Below are 19,206 nucleotides of genomic sequence, written 5' to 3'. Positions count from 1 at the left end.
GATTCATGTTACAAATCGTTCCTTCTGGCTACGAAGAAGAAAATGAGATGTTATGCTGGTAAAAAAGGAAGTTATTTCAAACAGTACCATTTTCTTAAAGTAGAGGTAAGAGGCACTTACACTGTATGAAGAGAATTAATTCTGAATTGGCAGGACTTAAAAATCCTGTGGGCACAGGGGTAGCATAAGATGGCTTGTAATATCAAAAGAAAAACATTTTGTTAGCTGATACAAAAAGGCAATGGAAGCCAGGGTGTACAATGGCAATGAGGTGTGTTGGATTACAGTTTGTGGACTCCAGGGCATGCACCCAGAATGACGCGATGTTTGGCATTTGCCTTCATTTAAACAAATGACATGGTGATCAAATGCGCCAAAGACATATTCAGAAGCAACGGGTGGTGTCCGTTCATCCCCAGGGCTCTCTTGAGAGGAGCAGCATCAGGAGCAAACTGAGCCTCTGTGTCTGCCTCTGTCCTGAGATTTATCATCCGTTTTTTTAACCCTGCCTGTTAGACGGCGCTCTCTTAGCACGTGCGATGGAGGTAAGGAGGAGGTTTGCTTTATGGCTGTTCTAGGCTGGGTCTCAACATCCTTGGTTTGTTTACTAGGGTTAGAGTTAGATCCACCAGTATTAATGTTGTCTTGTACTATGATTACATGAAACAAGTATTCTTTTGAGCATCAAAATTAATGGGTGCTGGCTTTCCTGTTGACTTATGTCTTGTCCTTGATGAAGAATTCTCAGTGAAGATTTTCTTGCTGTTTTACTAATTAGGAAGACTGTCTCATAGGCAAATTTTTGAGTGGCAAATAAGGGTCCTATGTTATGTCTTTCCTTTAAGTTGGGACATTGAGGGTGTGTTGCAGGTCTGTCTCTTCTACTTGGATGTCTGTTTGCATGTGACGTAGGAGGACAGTTGCCTCTGAATTATTAGTTGGGGAGAACATAATCCACATAAAACTGGTTTTCTGGAGCTAAAACTGGAGCTAATGGCTCATCATGGTCCTGATGAAAGTTGTTTTCCTATGGGTTTTCATCTTTTGTTCCCTTCCTCCCCACTACATTTTCCATTACCTTTGTGCCAGAGAACCCCAGTTTCTCTGTGGCCATGTGCTGTCTGCTGGGCAGGACATGGCATGTGCTAGAGCTACTTACTTGGGGGTGCTGGCTGGCCATCATGTGTGTGTACTGCCTGCCTGGAAGATCAGAGACAGTAAGTGGTGAGGTTATGTCAGTTCTCTCTTCATTTGAGGGAAGGGAGGACTCATTTCGGTTTGTTTTTTCTTACTAGAAATGGAAAACAATTTCTGTCCTTCATTCTCTGTCAAGCTCTTAAAATACTAAGAGTTAGGGACAGTTAGACAGTTAGCAGAGGCTTGGTTTTAGTAACTTTAGGGAGGACCCTGCGTAACCTGTCAAGAAAATAACGATCAAAGCACAGAAATCCAATGGAGGATGAACTGGAGCTCAGCTGACATGGCCCCAGCTGGAGGAAGAAGTGATTAAGTGCAGGTCTGCAGTTGCTGTGAAGGGCTGTATGCTGCTAAGTTAACTTCTAGAAGTGTGCGTTCTCCTTCTCTTCCTTATTTTATCTATAAAACAGACAAAGAACTGCCAGTGTATTTCTCAGTAGGGGTATTCATCAGATTCACAAAATGAAGTGTCAATGAGTTGGTTAGAGGAAGCTACATATGTGCAAAATTCGATCATGATTCGATTCGATTACTTAGTATGGTGGCTTTTGTCTTAGCTGCTATAACAAAGTGGTTGTGGTATTACTGTGGTAGCAGTACTAATAAAAAGTTTCAAATATATTTGCTAAAAGACTTGATCTCTTCCACCTTCACCCATCAGCTTAACTGTTCCTTCCTGTGGAGCTCTTTGCTGTATAGAATTATATTGTGATCATACAGGTCTGTGAATACTTTTAACACAATAATGAATAAATGGCAATCGGTTCACCTGTCCCATTTTATATGAAAGGTGGCTATTTCCTGATGGACACTTACACTGGCATACCAAAGCTGGAAAAGGCAGAAGAGTCTGTGTTGCCGGTAGCACGCTAGGAAAAAACCTCTATAGCAGCAATGCTGCTGATTCATGCTCTACAAACCTGGAACATTCCCCGAAAGCCTGGAGGTGCAGATTGACTTCCTTTCCCTGTCCTGATCAGGGGACAATTCATTGTATTATTTGCCACCAAGTGAAGGTTCTAGATAGTTATGCACTGCTGCATTTTCACTGGTGTTTTATGGAGTGCGTTAGCATGAAGCTTGCAAGAAATCATGGGCAATTTATTTTAATACATTGGGTGTCAGTCGGTGCTAAATCACAGAAGCTATTTACATTTGTTTTCTGAGTCATCCCGGTTCTTGCGATAAGGTGATTTTTCAGTATGTGTGGTTAGTAATTGGGTTCATCTTTTCTTTTTCTGACTTTGTATATTTGCTCTTAAAAATGCAAATGTATGCCTTAATTGGCTGAAAGAAAATGAGTCACATTTAAGAAAGTGGCTTTCTTTAGCCTTTCATCATCAAGGGGAAGAGGTTCATGACTGCTAGAGGCAGGAATAGAGAGCAGTGGGGGAGAGATGACAGAGCTGTGTATTTCAATGTCAGTATAAAACTCCCTGTGTCATCCAGTTGCCTGTGTCTCTGTGGTTCCTAAGTCACTTCCATCAACATGCCCAAAAGGGCCTGAGCACTGTGCTGCTCAGCTTCATAGCATTTAGTACTGAAAAACTTCACCTTGTGGTAGAATCCATAGCCCTGAGTTTGGTTGGGGAGAGAAAGGTACATCAGACAGCTGTGGAGGCTTGGATTGCGGCACATCCTCAAACACTCATTTCAGGTATTTGAGTTACAGACGTGGAAACAAATATACAGCACATCTCTGTGAAAAGTACCGTGACAAATCCCTGCCGACTCCATGTACAGGGCAGCACAGTCCACTGCATACGTAGTGTAGCAGAGAGGAAATCATGCTAAACTGATATCTCATTTTTGCACTGTGGAAGGCACCTGATTCTGCTCTGCAGCGAGGAGCACTGCTCACCTACTCGGCAGATCCGTATGCTGGCAGGCGGTAGTGTTGGTCAGCATGCTGTCAGGCCCCGTATGTACTTCTGGCAGCAGTGCACAGGCTACTACTCCCTTCCAACTGTATTTTACATCCTTTGTGAGCGCTGGGAAGATTGTTGGGGTTTTATTGGCATTTCTGTGGTGGTGATTCCCAAGATAAGATGTCAATAGAGTTCATTTGGAGTTTCACAGAAGCCTCTCTTGTCAGCGTGGATCTTCCAGATTCCCCTGCTATTTTCTAAAATATTTGACAGGGCTGTAAAGATCTGGAGATTGATCAGGTTCTGCCTTTGGACACCCTAGCCCTAGAAACCAGGCTGCCCTGTGCTCGATTCAGCACTGCTGTATCTTTTATCTAGCCCTGATCACACCAGGAGGCAATATCACCAAAAATTCCAGCTTGCTTTCACTTCTGTCTGAAAGCAAAGGCATAAAAAGTCTGCAGCCACAGTCCTCCTCTGACTGGGGTCAGAGAAGGGACAAACCCAGTAACATTTTAATAATTTAGGAGAGAACCACTTGCTTTAGGATTTCCATAGTCGCAGCCAGTTTAACTGAAGTTTGTTTAAGGGCGAATTTACTTGCATCAATCCAAACCCCTTCTCAGCACTTCTTAATGTGATTGTGGTGGCCTGGCTGATGGGATCAGCTTTAGGGTCCTCCATAATGTCAATGCAGTATAAACCAAGTTTATAATGATTCAAGATGGCTGATACCTATATTGATAACTTGATGTTAAATCAGGAATTAGTTACTGCTGCAGTTTAAGTGTATGCCAGCACGTCTGTGTTGCCAGGCCTCATCCTGGTGTAATACAGCAGGGTGTAATCCTGGCCAGCCGCAGAGCTGCTCTCAGGATCAGCTGTCCAGTGAGGACAGATCCCTGACCTGCTGGCATGCTCCTGGCAAAGTTGAGTGTAGTCTGACTGTTGATCTCATGTCTTTCTAAAGCTTATAGGAAATTTGAAACACACGTGCTTCATTTCTAACTGAAACAAAGTGCAGCTGAATGTGCTGTACATTGAGCTCCTCGCTCTTTAACACATGCTCTGCTAGAGCCAGCACGCAGCTCCTACAGTGTATGCTTAGAATCTCTAAAGGACAACAGTTGAGTAATCTTTTCTTGGGTTTAGCAACATAATCATAAAACTAAAGAAACATTAGATGCCAAAGAATGAGTCAAGATTGCACTGATAATATTTTTTTTTCATAGTCATGATAAGATAGAAGTTAAAGCAACAAATTGGGATGCTCAGTAATGTGCTGAATGCCCTCAGAGAAGATAGAAATCTGAGATATAAAACTCTGTGATCTCTCCCTCACCCCATAGTTCTGTACATATACCAAAGGGACCTCCATCTCTTTTCAAAGCCCGCTAGGATCCGCAGAGGTTTGTGCTCTCAGTGCCTGATCGTGTGGGCTCACTGTACTCGAAGCTGCTGTTGATGTCCCCCTGAGCAGAAGCTTGCTTTCTCCTTGGATGGATGTGCAGTGCCTAGGAGAATTGAATCCTTTTTCTTGGAAAGTTGCCACGAAGTACTGCTGCAATACAACTAAGCATATTAATAATCGTTAAAATAAGAATTGGTGCTATTATTTGTAGTGGTGATGTTACATAATGAATGATAAGCACAGCAGTATTTGTAACGGCAGCCGTGAGACATGGGCAGAATTGCTTACTGCAGCAGTCTTTCCTGCAAAATACACAAAATGCCTTTGAGTATTTAAATGAATGTGTTTATTCATAGGTTTGTTGTATTTAGTGTCCATTAGTAAAAATGTCTTTCAGCAAAAACTTGTGGAAGTAATTATGAAAAGGTTAAATTCAAGACTGATGTATACAGCTACCAAAAGTAGTTTTACAATTGTATAGCTAGCCAGCATGTGTAAAAACTTTAAATACCATTGTGTGCATTACAAGCAGGAAACTTGAGCACTTTAATCATTAATTATAGAACAGAAGGGATGGAAACCATGGTCCATGATACAAGTAATGCATCCATGTGGCTTGCAAACACTATGCAAACCAAGAATTAACTTCCTGAAAGAACTCACTGAAGAATATTTGAATTAAAAAAGGAGAGAAGTTCTCTCTGGCTGTATCACAGATAAAAGGAAACAAATTGTTGTTTTGAACTGTTGCACATCTTGCTGGTCCCCCCTCGGTCTGCTGTGTGCCCTCAGTGTTGTGTTTGCCAAGGAAGGGTGTAAGAGCAGGGTAGTCAGAGATTTTTGTCTTCATAAGCCTTTTAGTATGTTGTGGCTCTATGGCCCTGAGTACAGTGGGACTGGCTAGGAAGGATTCTTGAGTTTTTCAGTGATCATAGTGTTATTATGGTGGAATCCTGTTACTTTTGGTGTCTTGTCCTGTAACTGTTTCACGCTGATATTTACAGATCCATCAGTGCTTAGGCCCTGCTTTTTTGTGTACTATCATTCCTCACTCATGTATTTTTGCAGGAAACGCAATGTTTCTAGCATATTGAATGCAGGGAACAGCAGCAGAAGGGTGCATTAAGTGTAACAACTCCTGCTGCTGGAAGTTTGTGCTTGGCAGCTGGGCAGTGAGGTGTGGTTCAGGATCCTCCAGGCAGAAGGCTCTGTGTAACTATAGTGCTGCAGTTTGACTGTGCCAGTTGTATTACATATGGATGTCTTTCCGTGACCTGGTGACATTGTTCTTCACCGTGTGACGGCCACCCTTAGTGCTGCCAGCTGTGTCACTGTGGTGCCGCGACATCAGCCCGCCTGCGCAGGCAGAAATGAGGCAGTTGAGCCTTTTGCTAAGGATGGTGCAGCCCTCCCAAGATAAGGCCTGGGTCCGGGGAGCTCTCCTCTGACGCTGATTTGAGAGCTGTAGCAACAACACTGTCTTGTCTTTTCCTTTTTTTCTTTCTTTTTTTTAAATTTTTTTGTGCTGTCCCTGTTGTAAGGTGATCTGTGGGGGGAAAAAATCACCTTCTGCTGATTATGTTTAAAACAGGGCTCATGGAGGCTCAGGGCTATTGCGATATCTTTTATAGGCAGTTTATCAGATGATTGTGGTTCTGTTCCAGAGACATCTTGAGCACTGGAGCCACCTCAGTTACCTTCTGGATTGTGATTTGATACCGTCACAACTGTGCTACAAAATACTTCTTGGCTGCACAACCCAAAACTTTTTTTTTTGTTCTTCATCTGTTAAAGGTTGATCTGTGTCCAGCAGGGCACACATTCACCATGGTGTCAGCTTTGCAATGTATTTGTGATTTTATCCCTAAAATACCAACCTGTAATTAAAAATGGAGAAAAGCAGTGAGACATAAGGAAGGGGATACAGTCAAATCATTGCATCTGTGTCCAGATGTTCACTTATGTTTTATTAGTGTTTGCATTTACATTTTCTGGAGCTCCCTTTATTATGAGGAGCCCTTGGAATAACATCGGCTTGACCCATAAAATGCCTTTCTGCAGTATCCGAATGGGCAGGGAGAAATACCAAAACAAACTCTGCCTCCTAATATCAGTGAAAGAGTACTGGAGTTAGTATTATTTTTGTGAGGTCTGTTTGAATAAAGTACTGTGGACAAACTAATTCCTGGAGCAAATCAGCTTCTTTCTGTAACCAAATATGAATTTAGCCTGTGTATATGTGTGTGTATATATAGTATGGAAAAGTAGAATTTAAATCCATAATGTTGGGGCGGGGGAAGAGGGTACCTTCTTTTGCTTGCTCGGTTTATAAATCCCCAGTGTTTGGGTCTTACTGGGTTTTTTTGCTTTCTACATCTGTCAGAGGGGAGACATTTGTTTCTGTCTTGTCAGGCAGAAAGGTTATTTAGGTGTTCTAAAATACTGTTACTGAAGTAAAATTGATAAAATAATTTTAAAAATAACTCTTACTGGTCCTAATCCAGCATCTCTGTATTTGACGGTTAACTTGAAAAGCCTTAGGCTAGGCTTGTGGTGTGAAGCGTAATCCCAGATGTGAGCATCTCCTTTCCACCTGTAGTTCTGTCTGTATAGTTTACTAAATGTAATGAGGGGCCCAAACTGCTCATATGCATTCTGCTGAAAGAATGTTACCACCTTTGGATTCAGTTCATTTTATGGTGCTAATATGCTTTCTTTCAGTTATGTTCCCTTTCTTCTTAAAACAAGAGAAAGAAATAGTTGTATAATAAACTATGTCATGGGAAAGAAAAGTCATATGTTATGACAGAGCTTAAAAAAGCTTTTGAGGATTTACAGCAGTGAGTGTTTATGAGAACCGGACCCAGAGCATTTTCATTTCCCAGCAATGCTGCTTGCAGAGATCATCAGGAGATGGATGCGTATAAAGATGAGGTAGTGCAGGATGTCAGTCAGGTGGGGAGCAGAGGCGCTCAGCCCCTGCAGGAAGCCATAGCTGCTGGCCATGTCTGAAATGCTGACTGACCCGGCTCGCAGCAGCAAGACAGTGGCACTCTGTCTCTGTGCAGGTTTGCTGTAGGAAGGTTAAGCCTATGGATTGAAGTAATCCTTGCAATATTAAAAGCCCCAGTCTTGCAGTATCAGTGGGGGAAGGGCCTGTCAGACTTAACAGAAACTTGCTGAGATGCTCCGTCCTGCCAGCCCCCTGATGCCTCCTCTCTGTCTTTTCCACTTGTCTCTGATTACTGGTTTCTTAGGGTCAGCAGCACCTTTTGCTTTTGGTGAAATGCTCACCATAGCAGAAATTGGCCTTGGATCAAAGCCGTTTGCCGCTTAGCGGAATTCAGTAATTCACCAAGCCATGTCATTCAAAATTCACCGCAGTCTGCCCATTCTGGCCACCCGGGCTGACACTGGTGATTTTCTGTCCTTTTTCCCTGTATCAGTTACTGATTTTCTCTGTCTGTACAGAGTGTCTGCCTGGGGATGGCCTGCATCTCTGCAGTGAAACAGGCATCACTTGTGCAGCCCTCTGCCATCTGTTGCAGCTTGTCTCTGCCGAGGCTCAGAAATTTAATGAAACAGTGGGCTTGCCAGGCTGGCCGCTGTATTTCTGACACAGTGCTCCTCTGCCTTTCCCTGAGCTGTGCTGTCTCAGGGTCCAGAGCACATATTTGCAAGGCACAGAGGCTAAGCTTATCACTGCTGGGCAGGATCATCTGTCCTGGGCTCTGCATATTTTGTGCTTGATGGAGAGAATGGGCACATTTGTAAATGACCATGTGGAAGGAAAAACCATGACCTCTGCACCTGTTTCAGGTTAGAGGGCTCCATGTGACAAGAGCCGGTCTTTGAATCAGCACATGTCTAGAGCTGGGGTGGGTGTAGGAAGACTACTTATCTGTTTAAATAGACTTGATGGCTATTGTGTGGCTGCCATCTGTCCTCTTTCACACAGGGTAACTTTGTTTTATTATTATCTTTAACCATATCTTACTAGGTCTCTAAACTACTGGTCAGTCTGCATTCATTGTTGAATAAAGGAGCTGCTGCTTTTCTTAACAGAAAATAATCTTACTACAATAGCGATAAATGAGCCTTCCCCCCCACCTTTTTCGCATGATTGCCTTTCTGCGCAAGAAATGTGATTGATAGCAGGGGCCTTACTGCAGCATTTATCATCCTGATTAATCACTCCACTTTAACAGGGTGCTTTGCTTTAAACAGAAGACAGTAGCCTTATAAACAAGAGCTGGAACATTAAGCACTGAAAGCCAAAATATGTTTTATGATTTAATATATTGAGGGAAATAAATGCAAGGTTTGGAGGGGAACGTGTAGGACATGGAAGATGTTTCAGGAAACTCTAAAAATTTTGCTAGCAAGAGTTGAGAGTTTCGAAGGAGTTTTAAAGTGGGCTAACAGTAATAAAAATGGAATGGCAAATGTGTGACATATTACAGACACTGTTTGTTGTGCCAGTTTGTATCCAAGTCAGCCTGCTTACCTGCTGTCAGGAGGTGGTACAGATTCATAAGCCGGTGGCTGGTTCTGCTGTCTGCATGGCAGTGTTGAGCAAACTGAAGGTCTTTGCATCTCTGGACCAAGTCCAAAGCCGGTTACGTGCAGCAGCTGCAGAAGGTCTGCAGCACTGCATGCGAGTGGGAATAGGAGTCAGATTGCAGTTTGTGTTTTATTAGTCTGTTCTATCCAGGTGTTCTCAACGCCAGCAGTGAAAACTTCTTAAAGGGCTGCAACATTGAAGTGCCCAAGTGAAATTCTTCCCTTCGACAGACTGTCCGAGTCATGAGAATTTTAGTAAGTGCACAAAAGCAGGAATATTCTGGAAGATTTCTGAAGGTGTTTGTCATCCCCAGACAGAGGTTAACGCCGTGTGAGTTCAGGGTCCTCGTGTTGCTGTTGGAGGCAGCCTCCTACTGTTGTGCTCTGGAGAGCCGCAGAGTAGCCTTGTGGTTTAGCAGAGACTAGAGACTATTGAATTGTCGTTGAGAGCTTAACACAGGCTGTCGCTTGTCAGTGCATGTCTGTAAATTAAAAATTGAATGGTGTCTTAGCTTACTCTATAGCAAAATTCTGTATAGCTTTCTGTGCTGACAGACTTATGGGAAGGAGTGAGTCTTCCCGCCTGTGAGATGTGGCAACACTCTCAGGACCTTGCTTCCTTCACCAGAGATGAAAGCTGGGAGGTGGCTGGTGCATGAGTGGGTTAATAAACAATTGAATTTTGAGGTCTTTGCTATTATGTATTGGTCATTTTTTGCCAATTTCCAGTCTTTGTTTTACAGATATCAGTTGAGCTTCTACAAAAGTTTTGAAGTGCCCCAATAAGCCCCGCATAAATCCATTCTTACATATCATATATCCTAAAGGAGGCGTTATTATGGAGTGTTGTGCCTGGGTTGTTGAGTCAATGATTGTGGTAATTGACACAGCAGCAAGCTGAACAGTGTGACCAAGAAAGTATTTTCTTTTGGTGCTCCTGGTCACAGCTACAGCATGTCAGGGGTCCCTTGCAGGAAGGTGGCTGGTGGAGGGGCAGCATCTTCAAAACTTAAGCAGGAGGGAGTGTCTTGAAAAAACAAACCAACCAACTAAAAAGAAAGGTGGCAGAGGAGGGAGGGGAAAAAAAAAAATCCTTCTGTTGTGAATTCCCGTTGAGACTGGACACTGGTGTGGCTTTGGTATTGTTCTGCTGCAGTGAGTAACAATTTGTAGAAAATGAACCTTCATCCCTTTTCCTCTAACCACCCATTTAGGAAGGGAGGGGGAAGGACTGTCAGGACTGCTGCAGTCTCACTTAACCAAAACTAAGGAGCACAACTAGAAAGCAGTCAGGCCATTGTAAAAGAAAATGTGAGTAATTGTAGATGGGTAGGCACACTGAATAAAACAGTTTGAGAGTTGAAAAACTGGTGTGGGGACACTGAGACACAACATGATTGAATGTATGAAAATATATTCTTAGTTACTAAGTACACTTCACTGGCTGTGATTTTTAACTTCAAAGCAATGGCACAATCGCTACCCTTAGAGGGTAAAAAAGTAGATTAATGAAAATAAACACATTTAGGTCAAAGACTTTACTTTTTTTTCACCCTCCAGCGTATTGTACTGTATATGTAAAATGTACCAGTCAGGAAGACAGGTATTCCCAGGGGTTGCAGCATGTTGATCACAGTACTGCTCTGGGAGCCTGCTGCCACATCTCCTGGGTAGAAACGGGTGCTTGGAGTTTGTCCAGCAGCAGTTGCATGTTTGCTGACTATTACTTGATTTCAGTGATTTCATCCTGCTTATGTGCTATCCATTACAGTTTCTGGGAAGGGGAGAGGTGGAGGATGGAGATGAAGGAGCAATCCACGTATGTTAAGTAGTTTATATGATGGCGCAACTCTACAGTGCTTAACGTAGAGTTCTCTAGATGCTGTTACACAAAATTGCTTGCATTAAGGCAGATTTCTCCTAGATCTTTCACTGATTGTTCTGTGATTTGGGATGAGTAATTTAATTTCTGTCTTCACACCTGACTACATTACTCTGCTTTCTTACCTAGCAAATGCATGGAAAACTCCAAAATCTTTGCCTATCTGGAGACTCTGAGGTAGATACCTAAAATAAATGCATTTATATGGTTATCTAAAGCCTGTATGTGCCCTATATTGGCTTGAAACTAGAGTGACTAGGCCAGTCACTTGCCAAGATTGGACCTAGATCTTGCAAAAGGATTGCAGTCCTGCCAGGGGATTCGCAGATTGAAGGCCTTGCTGTGAGAATGTGCCACTGATGGGGTAAGTGCAAAGAACTAAGTGACAGGGCTTTGGTTTTCAGAGCAAGCAAAACACTGCAGTCTGTAGCATGGGAGGGCACTAGCCTAGCAAGTGCTTGTACAAGCAGCAATGGCAAATGCTTTTACTGTGATATTTAAAACACCAGAAATGAGCGTTTTAACTGCCTAGAAATCACCGTATGTAAAACTTGATGTTAGGGCCAAAGGTGTATTGCATGGCATATGTTATATGAAACATATATGTTGGCACCTTGGGTCTTGAAACTGCCAGGAGAGCCACCTCAAGGGTGAATCCTATTTGATGGTGTCAAAGCAGAGCTATCAGAGGGCCTGGCTTTAGTTGTTTCCTGGCCTAATAATAATGCAGTTGTTGATACTGAAGGCTAGAAAAAGATAAATGCTCCTGGACTCAATGCAATGAACTCCATACTATTTTTTTCTGCAGTCCCTTGGAGAGTCATGATCTAACAACTGATCTTATCATTTTAATATGCAGCTTCACCTTCCTGCTGAGTGTCCTCTTTCTTGAATCATCTAGCCTTGCCATGGCATGGGTGAATTTGTCTGTTTATGTGCAGTCAGTTCTTGTAGGCTTGTCTGCATGCTAAAACTGTACCATTTGACCCATGCCTGCATTAAGGGGCTATGGATAATTAAACAAACATTGGTTTTCTTTGTTATATGGTCTAAGAATCTCTGAAGTTTCCTTCATCCTGTGGCCATGTCCCTCTTCAGTCTACCTGGCTCTTAGGTCTGTAGATATTTTGATGTTATATGAGATCTCTTGTTTGGTATCATATTGCTTGGATGTGATGGTCTGTGCAGGGAAGTTCAAGTTCCATTTTTGGGGAGAACTCTCTCCCTGAGAGAGGAATAGGGGACTGGAGGTGATGTCCACAGGGACAAGTACTCAGCCCCTATAAATAGCCTCTGTTCATGAGTGCATCCAAGAGGGAAACAGATTTGCGTCCTCACATTGCCACTGGGTCTCTTCAGATGGTAGCCGTCATTGCACTGTGCACCACAGCTGTGGAATCAGCTTGTGGTGGATTCCTGAAACCATGTCCCTAGGTCCTGGGCACTCCTGATGTTACGGAGTGGTCAAAAGGATCACTCTTCCCTTAAGGTCAGGGGAAGACAGAATTAAATTAAAACAGATTCTCCCCCTCTTCCCCTTGTTTATTTTGTGGGAAGTGTACAAGGGTAACAACAGAACTTGGTTCAAAGCCTACTGAAACCAAAGTGAAAACTTTTATCAGCTTCAGTGGGTTTTGGATAGGGCCCCTGAGGAGCTGTTTTAATCAGTGAAGAGAGCACACTGGGCTAATTTAGATACTGGCATGAGAAAGGCTGTCCTTGCTAGTGGGGGTTGTTCTGCTGAGGTCCATAGGTGAAGACAATGGGTCTTTGGGTTCCCTTCCACTGCTAAGGGAAGCAGAGACAGCCTGTCTGCAGAGAATAAGGCAGCTCAGCCTGGAAGCTGGGGAGGAAGGCGCGTCGAATGACAGCTTGCACAACATGCAGAGTGACTGTACAGAGTGGAGCTGAGACAGCGTGACCTGCTTGACCTAGCAGAACACTTCACCTCCGCTGCAGTCAGTCTTGTTCTGAGAGAAGATGGAGTAAACATGCATTTTTAATAGGTGACCTGAGAGATAAAGATGAGGAAAATGAATTGGAATTGTCACTGCAGAGTCTCTTGCCAGAGGCGAGTTAGCTGAAAAATGACATTAATGATGTTGGCAGGATGGGGCAATTTATTGTTTAATATTAATGACTAAAATTCACCTTCTAGTTATTCACTCATATTGAGCTGGTAAAGCTTTGGCTTGCTTTGGTTCCCAAATTGCCATTTCCTCTAAAATGCTCGTGGCTGCTACAGATATGCTTGTAATGCACCCTTACATCTAAAAAACTCTAAAAATCTGTATTTTGCTGGAGATGTCTATTTCTTGGTTGATCACCTTTGGTAGAGTAAATTGGTATAATGACATCCCATACATTGCTGGTTAAGGTGTAGCTGTGGTGTGAATGTGGAGGTGTTCAGGTATATGCTATGCTTATACAAATGAAGATGCTTTTATTCACATACCTACATCATTAGAATGAATATGTAGGCAGTAATTGTGATGGACTTATCTGAATGTTTAAAGGTAAGAATGTTGGGGGGAAATACCAAAAAGGCTGTTTAAAATAAATTATATTTCTTTTGAGTGGTTTAATACCAACAGACATGGCTGTGTGGCCTCAACCTTAAAAAAATTCATATTCAAATGCTTTCATTTCCATATTCAAACAGATTTGTGTGGTTTTATTGACTGGTTGCAAACAGTACATATGTCGTCAAACTTAGGGCACTGTTTCCTACAGTGTAGTTCCTTTCTGCATGTTATTTACTGTTTCCATCTACGGAAATCCTGGTGGCAGAAGTCCCTACATATGTTCTCCATAAACACACCAAGGATGTGTGTGTTCTAAAGAATGGGCCTCATTAGCAATATGAAAATGGTGCAGACTTTTGAGATAGCTTTTAGCTTTCTTTTACATGCTTCAGGATTTCAGAACATGGTAGGAGTTACTAGTTCCCGGTTCTCCAACAGCTGAGAAGGTGTCCAATGCTGGAAGTTGGATGCAAACTTTGAACTTGTGGCATTCGTAGGACAGGCCACAGTGAATATTTCCCCCTTTCACTCCCTTGTGAGCCCCTTTAACTGTTGCCAGTTGATGCTAGTTTCCTGTTAAACTGTCTCTCTTGCTTTTGGAAATAATTTTTCATCGGTTGGCTCAATTAATAATCAGTAGTAAAAAGTAATGTTCTGGAAGCAACTTCTAGCAGGGGGTCCTTCTGGCTCAGTTATAATCAACAAGCTCTTTCCTTTGCAACTGGTGTGACGGTGTTGGATGGGTTAAAAGGTAATTGGCACATTGTGCTTATCCGAACTGTCCTGTGGTACTGGGTGGGGTGGCTGCAAGCAGCTTGGGAGGCACATGCTTCTTTCTGCTGCTGTGCTTTCAGCTGTGGATAGTAGGGGCGAGTTGGGACTTCGCTGTCCTCTGAGACACAGGTGTAGGGAGGCGGGCCCCATTCTCAGAGGGGTCCATGAGGCCATAGTTGCCCTTGTGCAAAAGCAGTTAGCCTTTTGCGTGTGCATATGCTGCGATGGGAAGGAAGCCTTTTGTGTCCTTGTGGCTCTTAGTTTATTACCTCTGGAAGCAAAGACAAACACGAGCCCTCACTACGCAAGGCACTGCCTAATGTGCAACATAGTTCAATTATTAATTCGAGTGGCAAAATACGTTTTGCAAGATTTTTTTCTGTAGGCGGCAAGATTAAGGTGGATTGTTTGTTTCTTTTAACCAGTTACCTTATTTTTCTTAGGAATAATAAGGTTGGAACAAGTAATTCACAGCATGCAGTTTGTCCAAAAGAGTAAGTCCCCTCTTCCAATCTCTTGAGGCATATAAACACCCATTACTCTCTTAGCATTAAAGCAGCCATGTGGAGTAGTGTTAGTGAGACTTGTTTTTTCATTGATTGTTAATCAACAACTGAAAGTAGCTGAAGCAAATTTTTTACAAGTGCTCACATAAATACAGGAAATTGTTTTGTAGCAATATTTTCTTGCTTAAATAGTTACTTTCATAGCAAGTGTGTGTTCAGTCTTTACTTCAGCTTTTCTTTGTTTTGCTTTCCTTGGAGTTTGTGCTGGTTGGTTCAGTCCTCTTCACCTGTTCAAGCTGTTACTTGTGAAACTATAACTAAGGTATGTCATCTCCTGTATCTATCTGAATTGAAAACACCATGGCTAACTTTGCAGAGTGAGCCTCTGAGAGTAGCAGAATTATTTTATCCACTAATTACTGATACGTAAGGGGTTCGTTTCACCTAGCTGCACAGTTGCCAAGAAGAGGTTGCGTGACAGCAGGAGGATGTAAGCAAATTGATTATTTATCTTGTGACACCGAGCACATGTACTGGGTTACAGGAGATTCATTCTGTCTTCTGCTTCCCCAACTTTATGACCCCATTGTCACACATGTTCAGGATGAGTTGTGTCCATATTTACTTCTGGTGGAGCCTGTTATTGGGACACCATATGTCTCTACAGAATTCAGACACAAGTTTTTTGTAGTGTTATTTTGGTGGCAACTTCTTCTCTCTTTATGCCTTTGTTTTTCCTGAGTGAAGAGCACCATGTTTTAGTTCTGTTTTTGTACGTCAGAACTGGACCTAGCAGTTGTTGGTAGGAGGCCTTTGAACTTCTTTGTCTCAGCCTTAGTTCCTGTCTTCTGCTATCCCCATCATTAAGGTAGGATGTGACACAGCCTGCAGCACTCAACTTTGGGCTCTTTGGCCACAGGAGGGAAGACTGTAGTTTCCCCCAAGTAATTTTGAGCTCGTGTCCCCATGACTGGGTCTTTTAGGTCCAGATGTGGTCTAAGGGCATAAAAGACTGTGACAGTCAATAAGGAGAGCAAAATACAGTTTCACAAAAACATGTTCAGCCAAGAGGCAATTCTGAAAACTCTTTTCATCATTTTGGTGTAATTTGGGGTGAGCTATTTCACATGGCATATGTTTTCTGTGTAATGTGCCAGCCCAGTAATAGGAGGCCACCAGAAAGTTGGTGCTACACATGTAGATGAAACGGGCTTGGAGGAATGAAACCTTGTTAAAGGCTGATAGTATCCAAATAGCTCCAAAGGGGGCGCATTTCAGATGCCTTGTAGTTTCCAGGAGTATTGACAGTTCTGCTGCTCTGACCAGGTATTGTACTGGTGATCAAAATTTTGAGGTCTCCCTAAACTAGCTTCTGCTTTGAGGCCACACACTTGGCTGGTAAAATCTAAAATTGTGCCATTTAGGCTGCTGTGGCTATTTTGAGTCAGGTCAGGTAACAATATACCTCTTAGGCAGAGATCCAGTTCTGGCCAGGTAGAGAAGCAGAAGTGTGATTAAGTTACGTGCAATTGTATTAATAAGGTACAGTTGTAGTTTTCTGATATCTGGTGGTGTCGTTACCAGACAGGGCATCATCCTGTCTTTGGTAGATCTAACCCAGTCCTCTTCCCATAGTCTTATGGCATTATCCCCCAAACGTATGTACAACTGAGGAGACCATCTGCCCAAAGGAGGGAGCATGTGTGCTGGGTATCTGTTACCTGATATTCTCCCTCCCTACCCAGCTGAGTCCTCCTCTCACAGGAGAGAAAACATACCACATCACGGCCGGTTCAATGAGGAGATAGATACTCCTTCTTGGTGGAGAAGTTGGTGTTCAGCAAAATGTCCTAGTGCATGCCCAGAAGGAAAGGTTGGAATAAGGAGCTGCTGTCCATTTGTAATAGCTAACTGAACAAGGTTTTTCATTCCTTCTGCACTTCCAGTTTAGCTGTTGCCTCCTCCAGTCTCCAATCAACTTTGTGATCAGTATGCAGCTGGAGGGTGCCCTTTAGCACCTGAAAGAAGAGTGAGACTTCCATCAACACCAGGAAGGAGGGGCCAGACAAAATGCCCTTCTACTCCATTGCTCATTTCCTGTTTTCACTTATTTCCCCAATTCTTTCAGAACCCAGAGAAATCCATTTCTTAATGCCTGAGAATAAGAAGCAGCGGCGCACTGGGATTTCTGAGTTTGCATTAAAAATAGCATGTCTTCTAATCACCTCAGAGCAACAGGCATGAAAGCTCCTTCCATAGAGATGTCACGAAAGGTCACGTTTTCCTTTTAATGATGAGCAGTGCTTTTAAAGGAGCTTAAGATAAACTTCAGGCCTGTTGCCCATATGATTTGTTGACTGCATACAGAGGCTGCGGCCCTTAGCTAAGCAGGGATAGTGATTCTGTCTTTAGAGCTCAGGTTGAAACTCAGAAGATTTTGCATGTGCTTCCCTGATGTGCTATAGAGCCTGTGAATGTTTTCAGGCGAGGCATTTTATCTTCTTGGCCTCAATTCATAATATTAAAAAAAAAAACAAACCCAAAACCAATAACGGGCACAATACAACACAGTTCTTGAAACTATTTTCCTTGAAAATGAATCCACAGATAATCCTCAAAAATCAGAGGCAGGGAGCAGACGATAGAACAACAGCTGGGGAATAGGAGATGGGTTATAGAAGAGCAAAGGCGGATAACCTTCCTGTTGTATAACTTACATACGAACATACTCTGCATTGATGTTGATTTACAAGTTGTTCATTTACTGCGGAGAGCCTCTGCATCTTAAATACAGGTACATAGTAATAACTGAGGTTTCTTCTTCTATCTTCTTTTTGTCTGTATTGGGCTATAAACTCTTCAAGGACCAATGCTTTTTCTCAGTGTGTGCACTGCCTACAGTAATGGGTCCTGCTCTCAGCCTGCATGTGTTAAGGATGTACTTAGCTCATAGGTATAAACCAGAAATAAGTAGGATCTGGTCCTGCAAGGTTGTTAGTGCTTTCTCTGATGATTAGAGCTGAGGGAACTGTGAGTTACAGAACTCAAAGTCTTTCAGGCCCTGTGGTTGAAAGGTAAAAATCTTCTTTTTCTCAGAGCTCAAGCCCCTTAGTCCCTGGTCCTGAGCTACAAGAAGACAGCTAGAAAAGCTTGAGCTGGTTTAGCTCTGTAAGCTGCAGTGCAGGGCTGACTCTGTAAGTGAGATGGGGCTCATCCTGAGCTCAGGATGCACAGGGTTGTGTGAACCAACTCCAGCAGCTGTTCTCCAACACCACGTGGCTTGTGCTTCCAACAAAGAGAACCCATGGCTATAATATCTGGCAGCACTGGGGGGTGTCTGGCTAATCATGTTGCTGGAATCTGTTGATAACTTCCACGTGTATGAAAAGAGCTGCCTCTTTCAGCTCTGGGAGCATGTGCAGGGCTTTTTGCCTGTGCACAACAACTATGGAAGTTTGCTGTTCCTCTTGGGTAAGGAGGTTTTGATACACCACTCACCTTGCTCATGCTTTTCTATTACAGAAGTTTGCCCTCAGCAGAGCTCATTGCCTGACAGGCACTTGGCCATGAGCAATCCCTGAACTTTGGACCAAGGACCGCAAGTGTTGCCACATCCATCTTGATGGGCAGAACATGATTCAAGAGTTGAAAGGTCTTGCAGCATCACGTTACATCTCTAAGCAGTGTGGTTCATCCTCTCCTTTTAAGGAGATTTAGTATCTCTTTACATTTATGGAAGTAGTTTTCAAGCTACAGGGTGTTTTTTAAAATTGTAATATCCTCCAAATAGAACATATAAATTTTGTTAGCACATGCATCAGTGCAGAAATTGAGATTCTCCTTATTGTGTTTTTGGCTGCTATACGAGTGGTTTTAAATAACTTTCTATTACTCTGTAATGCTGTCTCGAGATATGTGAATCCACTTTCAAATGTGTGAATTGAGAGTGGATCGGGAATGTAATGAAAAGTATCTGCTGGTGAGCAGAAGTGCTGGTCGCTGTATAATTGAGTTTTCTTTAGGACTTTCCATACTATGTGTGACTCACTTGGCATGAGGTCTAAATTGTGCTAAAGTACCTGAAATCCTTTGTTAATGAAGGCTCAAGTGGTCAAATGGGTCAGTAACCTTTGGTTTTCAGTCCCTTTCTTTAATCTTTATTAAAGCATTTATATAACACAGAATGGTGTTTTAAGGAGGCTGTTATGCACTTCTGAGTAATGAGCTTCTGTTCTGAAAGTTCCCCAAGTTTTACATGCTAGTTCTAAAAAAGAGGCAAGTTCAGTAGGTAAATTAGGTAATAAAATACTAGTTTTTAAAATTGTTCCAACAGGTGTTTGGTGGTAATGGCTTTGCTGTGACCCATAAAGTCCATAATCTTAAGGTCAAAACATTATTTTTGACTTGTTCTGCCAAATTGCAATCAGTGTTGTCTTTTGTTGGAGAAAGCACGGCGCTGTGAATAACCGGTGCAGCCTGG

At 42.7% G+C, this 19,206-nt stretch overlaps 1 protein-coding gene across 23 annotated transcripts in view; it reads left to right on the top strand.

Annotated features, from left to right (window-relative positions):
* Positions 1–19,206, top strand: part of MAP2 (microtubule associated protein 2) — a 234,011-nt gene that overhangs the window by 99,198 nt on the left and 115,607 nt on the right. The window contains exon 1 of one of the 23 annotated variants that reach the window (XM_074910422.1): positions 477–545. The exons of the other annotated variants lie outside the window; for them this stretch is intronic. The gene's annotated coding sequence lies outside the window, so the exon portion shown is untranslated. Of the gene's footprint in view, positions 1–476; positions 546–19,206 lie in introns of those variants that run through there. 23 annotated transcript variants of the gene reach the window in all.

The sequence above is a fragment of the Athene noctua genome, chromosome 7 (assembly GCF_965140245.1).
Source record: "Athene noctua chromosome 7, bAthNoc1.hap1.1, whole genome shotgun sequence".
NCBI lineage: Eukaryota > Metazoa > Chordata > Aves > Strigiformes > Strigidae > Athene > Athene noctua.
The sequence above is the reverse complement of the archived record's forward strand: the minus strand, read 5'-3'. Positions and strand labels throughout refer to the sequence as shown.